At 39.0% G+C, this 9,452-nt stretch overlaps 1 protein-coding gene across 2 annotated transcripts in view; it reads left to right on the top strand.

The window, feature by feature from the left end:
- The first annotated feature begins 1,706 nt into the window (after positions 1–1,706).
- The window catches only part of LOC149066969 (spectrin beta chain-like), a 72,079-nt gene continuing 64,333 nt past the window's right edge, over positions 1,707–9,452 (top strand). For both annotated transcript variants that reach the window (XM_089253015.1, XM_089253014.1), the window contains exon 1: positions 1,707–1,949. The gene's annotated coding sequence lies outside the window, so the exon portion shown is untranslated. The remainder of the gene's footprint in view (positions 1,950–9,452) is intronic.

Genomic DNA, 9,452 nt, shown 5'->3' with positions numbered 1-9,452 from the left:
TTTATGAATCAATTTCGAAAATATTATTGTGCCATTCCAACCTCTCAGCAAAGAGCTTCAAATGTGATGCAGCAGTATATAATCCTCTGCCGCTGTGTGGTCGTATGGACATCGTACTGAGGGTTCGAATCCCGTTGGTGGCGCAGTGTTGGTCGGCTGAAGTTCGTTTTCTGCGGTTTTCCTTCTTTAAGGCGCGAATGTGAGCTTGTCCCCTATTTGAAAAAGTCTCTCTCCAATAGGCAGGTACACGTTCAACATGATTACTACACAACATAGAAATTGAAGCATTTACTATATTTAGTGCAAAATATGGAAGAGAGATGACCAATACGAACATGAAACACGCATAACTCTGACGACATAAATACGCTAGGATAGGGTTACCTAAGACGCCTTCATATACGTGTATTAAGGAGTTCTAGGGTTACCAGATCCAAAGGCTGAGAAAGGAGGACGTCTGTGCACGTGCCGTTAGTGACGTCACTTATCCCAATAGATGGCGCCACCATTCCAACAGATATAAAATCAGCCACAACAATCATTTTTCCCAACTGTAAAACAGAACCGCTAAAAAAACAGAAAAAGAATAATTTCTGGGAATTTCGATTTTTTATTGGTGAATGCGTGTGGGAAAAAAATCCACAAAAACACTCGTATCAATGAAGAAATATATGTTTAAAGTGGAGGAAAAAACACATTTTCCCCTGTAAAAAATTAAAAACAATTCCGGAAACCCGAAAAGGACTAAAATTCGAATTTTCTGAAACGTAGGAGGACGCTTGAAATTGCATTAAAAAGGAGGATGGTTGGTAACCCTACGCTAGGACCACGCATACACAAAACAAAAAAATCTGTTCCGGCATGTACTGATTCGTTAGAAATTCCGCAGAGGAATGAACACGAGGTGCATGTTCGGTCAAGTAGTCGTGGTATGTAATCCACGCCAAGAAATTCCGATATTTTTAACGTATATTCAGCGGATTATACGCAGGAAAGTGCGATAAATTGCTATTCCTTCTCGCGAAATCTATAGTGAATTCTCGGGCACCTCAGCCAACACCCCCCTATAGAAGAGGGTGTCTGTTATAGAGGATCTTCTTTAGGAGGTGTTGCTCGAACTGAAAAACGCATTCTTAATCCCTCTGATCCTACATGGATGAGGAATCATTAGATCTTTCGTGGACGGAAAAAAAATCCGTTCATGGCACAAAGGAAAAAGAAAATGCTGTATATTTCTGGAAAGTATCCAACTTGTGTCATCTCGTGCCAGTACAGCTGTCCCTGAAAATTCACAGAAAAAAAAATGAATTGGTGATGGAATGAGATAAGGTGAGTGGATGGTCCCTTACGCGCGTGTTATTAGTTGACTTGTATCTTTCGGAAATACGGCCTCATGAGTTTCGATATTGTAATGACCAGGAATAATTGAATGTTGAGGCGATGTACACGTGTGGATGTGGTATGATGATGATCATCTCGACTGAACATCTTATGTGTGTGTTGAGTCACACAGGGAAAGCGTCACCTACCGACTTATTGCACGAGATTTTTTTTTTCTTTTTTAACTTAATGCTGTGCGTCTCGTGAGAGGAAGGAAAAAGGGAGGGAGGGCGTAGGATAAAATGTGTTCCAAGTCTAAAAAATTTCTAAAAATACGAGCGAGCAACCGAGATCTAAAACTGGAATCCTTGTGGCTGCTTCCTCTCGTTTTGACGACGACGACTGACTGTTCCTTGAGTGTGTGTGTGTGTCAGATCAGAGAGAGAGAGACGACGGTCTTGAAGTCGTTTTCGTGTGAAATTGTTCAACCCTCCCTCTTTTTTTTTTTCATGCTCTATGTATTTATCATGTGCTGTATGTAATTGTGCCTTTTCCAAACAGAATCGAATCTTCTTCCATAACAGAAATCGGATACACAAGTTACAAGAACTCAACCAGAGCTTATAAAGGTAAGGTGTGGTCTATGTCTGTTTGTCTTTTTTTTTTATATACTGTACCATCCACACATATGTGTGTAGATTCTTCTCTTTCGAGAGAGGAGGAGCTGTTCCACAATATGGAGACACCGGCTCTCCCGTGATCTTGTATGTTTGTCTTCTTGGTGTCATTCCGTTGGCAATATGACGATTCAGGATTTTTATCCTCAATGACAGACATCCATTATAAGCATTTTGTTTCCCATTAACTTGAGTCGACTCTCATTTATGGACTTAACTAGTGTGTGTGATACTTGAAAGTTCGAATTAACTCGACAACCACGTTCCAAACAGTAAGATGTTGCCCGCAGGGTGTCGCAAATGGCGCTTTTTGTTGAATGTCAAAAACGCGGGTTTTTTTTTTTGAGCGATGAAATCGTCGACAAAAATTACATTCAAAATAACTTTTTTTACACGTCTTTTGATTTCACTAAAGTTTACAAACATCACCTAAATTATTTTCTGGTCACCGCAGTCAGAGCTGGAACTGGAAGGGGGGGGGGGCTCCTCGAAAAAAATCCTAAATGCGTCCTTGACCCCAGTACTCGGTTTAACAATGCATGTAGCCCGGTGCTTCTCAAACTATAAGGTCCCACGGCTCCCTTGCCCTAGTCATAGTTCTGCCGTGGCTCCCCAGAATTGTCCAGTAGATATTCTAAATCCATAAAAGAACTAAACTATTTCAAAGCAATCAGAATAGGAACACAAATCAATATCGCCAAGACGCTCCTGACAAAGGTTGGCTGCGCCCTTAGGAGCCGCGATGAACACTTTGAGAACCACTGATTTAATCAATAGCATAAAAGAACGTTCGTGGTTCAATTTTCTAACCTCACAGAAAACGCGTAATTGCGTGATATAGTTGTTAGTACAGAATGTACATGCAATATCGGGGTTTACATAAAAGGAGGGGGGCTGACAGGAGTTTTGCCCTGGGATCCGGGAAGCCAACCTTAATAATTAATAATAATAAGTAATTTTTCAATGTCGAAAAAAAAATGAAAAATTACTATAAAATCAATGGTAAAATATGAGTCCCGTCACAGAGGCGTACGCAGAATTTGTTTCCTTGCATGGGCAAACAGGGCACGTACCCAATGCCCAAAATTTGGTATTTGAGGAAGGAGGTGGGGATGAGCACAGAGAGGGGTTGCTGACCTCTTATAAAAGCATTTTGAATCGACAGAAATCCGAAAATGCGGTGGCACGTGAAGGAATGGTATTTTCCTTCGATATTTTAATTTAAAAGAGCCAGACATGGCCTCAACATACTTAATAACATGAGATTTCACGCATTTACCATCTTCAGTTCAAAATATGGAAGACAGATGGCAGCACTCGTAAGAACACGAAGCGAGCACAACTCTAACAACGTAAATACGTTAAGGCCATGCATACACTCACACAACACTTTCCGACGTGTACCGATTTATTAGAAATTCCTCAGAGGGATGTGTACGAGGTGCATGTTCGGTCAAGTAGTAATAGTAGCCCCACAGAAAGCATTTTTTTCCGTGCTTTATGGAATGACCTGCGCAGAAAATTACAACACGCCGCTCAACGGACATCATGGAGAATTAAAAAGAAGAAACTGAATTTTATAAATTGCGGTTCTGAAAGATGCTATTCCACCGTAGCTTAGAAGGTGAAAGTACAGTCAGACCTCATCGGGAAAACGTCGCCTCTTGGGACCGAATCAAAATATCTTCATAAATGGGCAACTAGATAACGAGTAATGCCAATTCACTAATCGTGCTGCAGGGATCGGTGAACAGTGACGTTATTAATAAGAAGGCGACGTTAAAAGTGATGACGTTATACCGAGGTCTTACTGTATAACCAGACGCTTCTTCCGCAGCTGCGACAGATATCGTCAACAGAAAGTGCACTTCATAATTTATTACATGAAGGTCTTCAACCTTTTTCGAGTCGCGAGCACTGCCTGTACCCATCATCAAAAGAGCACCCCTACGGCAAGTTTGACATGCGAATACACGATGATTTCAATGAAATTTGTACAAGCTGTTTAATTGGGACGTTGATCGAGTGCTCGCGAGCACGAAATCGGACGCGAGTATTGAGAAATATTTGTACTTCACCGTTATGCTCGCGAGCAACTGGTTGAAGATGTCTGATGTAGATAATTAATAAGCACAATAATTTTATTATGATTTGGAGATTTCAATACATTTTCATGTAGTTGTGATCTTGTAAATCGGCAGTGAGGCTTTTCGCATAGACGTCATCATCAGCATCACTTTGAGGGACATTGATCATTTTTGTCGCACCACGGTCATTTTCTGCACACGAGGGCTAATTAGACCGGGACCTACAATTTATTGCCGAATCCGAACGGTAGGCTTGTTTTTTTATACTCATCGAGAGTTTGGTGCGCTAACCCCTCGATGGCGACTCCCTGAGGTAGCAATTTTTTCTGCGGTCATGACGCCGTTTCTATTGTACCCCTGTGTCAGGAAAGTTTTCTGACAAGGACGAACCGGGTATCGAACTCGCGACACCTCTAAACATCCTTTGGTACTTTAGGCGAGTATCTTATCGACCAGTGAGCTACCGCGCCCACTTTGAGGGACAGGCGCAGGAGGTTCCCCATAGAAATCAGTGTTAAAAAAAAGCTGATTTCATTGTGGAAGTGCAGAAATTCAGTAGGGTTTTTCGGCACGTGAATAATTTTAGGAATTCAATTGAATGCATTGATTTTTGAAATCTTTACTTTGGAATGCGAGGTCAGAAAATTGCATATAAAATAATAAGCCGGACCTACTTTTGAGTCGGATATAAGTGCTAACATTGATTTCAATTTATTGTTCATCTAGTACGGGAAATGAAAATTTGTACTCTCTTCTATTGATGTTTTACTATTATTAATATAGTTTATGAATGTTGGACATTTATAATGGCCATTATAATCTGCGATGATGGAATTGTAGAAATTGTGCAGATCTCTCTTTCTCTCTCTACTTCGAGCATTTTTTAACTCAAAAGCGATACTTTGAACTTGGTGGGGGAGTCGAAAAACCGAAATATCTAGCACCTATCATAAAAAAATCAATTTCATTTCTAGATTTGTTTCCTTAGTGAGCTTCGAAGGAAATCGCCATGTTGGTTACCTTGGATACGGCTTGCCCTTAAACCTTTGACTGAAGGGGGGATATCGAATGATTCAAATATCTGTTACGTATGATAGACTTCCCACGACAATCTTATTTTTCTTGGATTTCTCTTCCTTTTTTCAAAAAAATGATGAATTCGCAAAACTTCGAAAAGTGTGACGTCAGTGACGAAAATTCACTCTCGGTCTTTTTTTTTTCGATTGCGGGGGCGTCAATCTCTCTCCCGAATTCAATCCTATGAGTTTCCTCATCTCGTTTCCCCTGCGAACATGTAATGACCGTATACCTCTTCTTATACGAGTGAATTTATGAAATATTTAATCTGAAATGGGTTCTGAATGCAGTCGAGTCGATAAAAAAAAAATTCGTACGTCCCCGTATTCAGCTGCTAATCTAAAACCTAAATCTTTCGAGAAATGAAGAGCGTTGACCCGAATTTCCAGCTGTTGTGCCCTGTCTCATGACGTATCCTGAGCGGATGTCTGACCGATTTACTCGAAAAATCTTTATATAATATTCAAGAATTTGTGTTATATTTTGGTAGTGTTCGGGCAACTGAAACGTCGATTTCAATGCATTTCTCCCTCTCCTATTCGACAGAGAGATAACTGTGATGGAGAAAAACAAACCTCTTTCTTTAGGAATTCGACCCTTTCGAATCCTAATCGATATCACAGCTCTAAATGCAGAAAAACCGTTTTACCCGCGTTTAAAGCTGTTTTTCCCCAACTTTTGTCGAATTCGAATATCTCAGTGAATATTGAGAATTGCACTTGGAAACGTTGATTTTTTTTTTTTTTTTGGCATTAGGAGAGACGACAACAACTTTCTAATTGGGTTTGGGACACACGGAGACTGTATAAAAAGTTAATTTTTTATTTTAATAACTGTACAACAACCGTTATTTGAAAAATTTTCCTAACTGAACTTGGACGTATACCTCTAGGATCAACGGTTCTCCAGTAAAATGTCATACGCCCTGTTTGCCATGCAACCTGTATTAGTATTACATACATAGTGAAATATGATAGAAAAAATAACAAATATGCAAAAACCCATAAATATAAATAGACACAATATTTTATTACAGATATAAACACACAAAAAAAAATAAAATGCGTAGAAACGCAAATACAGCATATATATTGCAACACTATAGTTTATTCATTCTTAACAAGGTAATATGAATCTCCGATAAAAAGGCCGATAGAACTTTTTCATGGTGATATTCGTGTTCATCCTGGTCAAAATCCATTCAGAATCATGTCGGACGCTATTTCATTGTTGTCCAGTGTTATCGAATAAATCATATGTTACGGTAAAAAAAAATAAATCGATTATTATGCATGATCTCAAATCGTCTCGGTAAGCTTGATAAATTTATCACTTTTACAGGTGATTATGCATAACACTCAAGTTTCGTTGGTAAATTTGATAAATGCTAATCCTTAAATTGGCAAGCATTGAAGTATCCTGACGAGAAAAAAATTGAGGGCTTATACGAAGCAAGTGAGGTACCTTAAATGCTAATACATGATAAAAAAAAAATATTATTGTCGATATTTAAAAAAAATATGGGATGTAGCACTTCATATGTTACCGTAACATATGTATCAGATTTATTCGAAAACACTTTAGGCCTATTTATAATACTTCGAATACTTATTTGAGATCGAATCTAGATTTGAATAGTTTAAAAATGTCAGTTATATTGCTTTGCCAACTTACTTTTCTATGGTTGTTGAAGAATGCACAGCAATGCCTCCTCCACACACGGATATTACCCTCCAAAATGCAAGGGACAAAAATCGTTCTTGCTTGGCGTGTCAACAGGAGACATGCACCTTCGAGCCATTCTGCTGCTTCGTGAACAGCTCGCAAGTAAAAATTTAATGTTTAAGGGTTGCTTGGAAGAGCATCAATGCCAAAACGAGCTCAAAATATACAGTGCCTTTACTTGAAAAATATAAGAAATCCATGTGGCTTTGGAGGGTGCAACATGGCCAAATAAAGGGTTAAAAAATTATACGTAATGATAATTTGATAAAATAATGCGTAATTAATTTTTTGGGGTACGAGCCTTAAATTTAATACAAATACAAATACAACGCCACAACAGGCCCAACGAGGTGGCTGATAAAAAGATGCCCATAAAAATATGGATGTCGTATGTTTCAAAAATACAGCAACCCAATTAAAAATGCAATTAACACAAATTATAAACAATATATACACATGATGAAATATTATACAATGCCCATAAAGAATACTTATGGTTGTCTTATTCTAAGTATGGATAGCTTCTCGATTTACACCAACATGTTTATCGTATTTCTTTTTATACTTGTCAATTGTGTTACAATTTACTACCTCCGGGGGTAAGCTATTCCATTTATTAACAACCCTATTAGAGAAAAATTCCCTGCGACACCATAACCTTGCATTGTCCCTCACCGATACTGGTGTTCCCTTGTAAAAGCAGTCGATTGGCGGTGTACTAAAAGTTCATAGTCCATCCTATCCATCCCATTGAAAATTTTAAACACTTCGATCATATCTCCTCGACACCTGTGTTCATCCAATGTAAACATATTCAAAAAATGAAGTCTTTCTTCATAACTCAAGCCCTGTGTGCCAATAAGGACACGCGTAGCTCTTCTCTGCACCCCTTCAACCAAGTCTATGTCCCTCTGTAGGTATGGTCTCCAAAACCTTACAGCATACTCCATTCCAGGACGAACTAAGCCTCGAAAAAGCGGAAGAATGACTTTAGGAGAACGCGAAGAGACCTTTTTGAAAATGAGACCAAGCATTCTATTCGCTTTTTTGACAACCGCTGAACAATGTTCAGAAAACTTAAGTCGCTCGTCAATGAGAATTCCCAAATCGGTGACTCTAGTTGCATCCGGGATAGTGACACCATTCAACTCGTAAGAGAACCGTGGGTTGTTCGAACCAAAATGAGCGACCATGCACTTATCTACGCTAAACGTCATGCTCCATTCATTTGCCCATGCTGCAATCTTGTTTAAGTTGGTCTGGAGCAACTCCCTATCGCTTTCATTCCCGATTACCCCCATTAGCTTAACATCATCTGCGAATTTGCTAGTAATTCCATCGATACCCTGATCGAGTTTGTCGATAAAAAGTGAAAAAAGTATGGGGCCAAGGACACTCCCTGAGGAACTCCACTTGTGACGTCTGTCCAACCAGAGAATTCCCCGTTCACCATAACACGTTGCGACCTATCTCTTAACCACGATTCTATCCAATTCAGCAAGTTGCCCCCTATTCCAATCTCGTGTAAACGCTTCAAGAGTTTGCCATGTTGGACCCGATCGAATGCCTTCTGGAAATCAAGGTAAACAACGTCGACGTTTTTGCTCTTACCCAAAGCCTTAGTCACGTAATCATAGAAGCAAAGGAGGTTAGTTACACATGACTTCCCCTTCCTGAACCCATGCTGATTATCCGACAATACATTATTCTCGTCTATCCACTTCACAAACTGCCTTTTGATGATAATTTCCAAAATTTTCGAGAGGGAGCTCGTCAAACTCACTGAACGATAATTAGACACCACTTCTCTACTACCCTTCTTAAATATCGGAACAACGTTAGCCAGTGCTTTGAGCCATTCTGCTGCTTCGTGAACAGCTCGCAAGTAAAAATCTAATGTTTAAGGGTTGCTTGGAAGAGCATCAATGCCGAAACGAGCTCAAAATATACAATGCCTTTACTTGAAAAATATAAGAAAACCATGTGGCTTTGGAGGGTGCAACATGGCCAAATAAAGGGTTAAAAAATTATACGTAATGATAATTTGATAAAATAATGCGTAATTTTTGGGGTACGCGCCTTAAATTTAGTAAATGAGAGTTATGTATATCGGGAAACAATCGTAAAATTTCTTAAATGTGTGTTCGCTTATATCGAGGTCCGATTGTAGAATTCGTTAACATGAGTTCGTTATGTTGTAATCTGGTTGTATACGCCCAAAAACTTGAAAATTCGTTAATTTATTGCATGAGTTCGTTATATCAGGGTACGATTGTATAATTTGTTAAATATGAGTTCGTTATATCGAGGTCCGATTTCAGAATTCGTCCAATTGGAGCTACTTCGGGGATGTTCAGAAAAATTCGTTTGATCAGAGCTCATTATATCTGGTTCAGACTCCGGCTCACAAGTATGGTCATCTAAATAATAATGCTTATCACTGCAATGGGACCGATTTATCATATTTACCAATACAAAATAGCGATTATGCATAACTGGCAAATGTGATGAATTTAGTACGATTTATCATGTTTATACTAATGACGGTATTATGCATAATCATCGA

The sequence above is a fragment of the Pholcus phalangioides genome, unplaced genomic scaffold (genome assembly GCF_987345545.1).
Source record: "Pholcus phalangioides strain wild (caught in Gottingen) unplaced genomic scaffold, Ppha-v1.0 ptg000031l_1, whole genome shotgun sequence".
Taxonomy (NCBI): domain Eukaryota; kingdom Metazoa; phylum Arthropoda; class Arachnida; order Araneae; family Pholcidae; genus Pholcus; species Pholcus phalangioides.
This window is presented reverse-complemented; position numbering and strand designations above follow the sequence as displayed.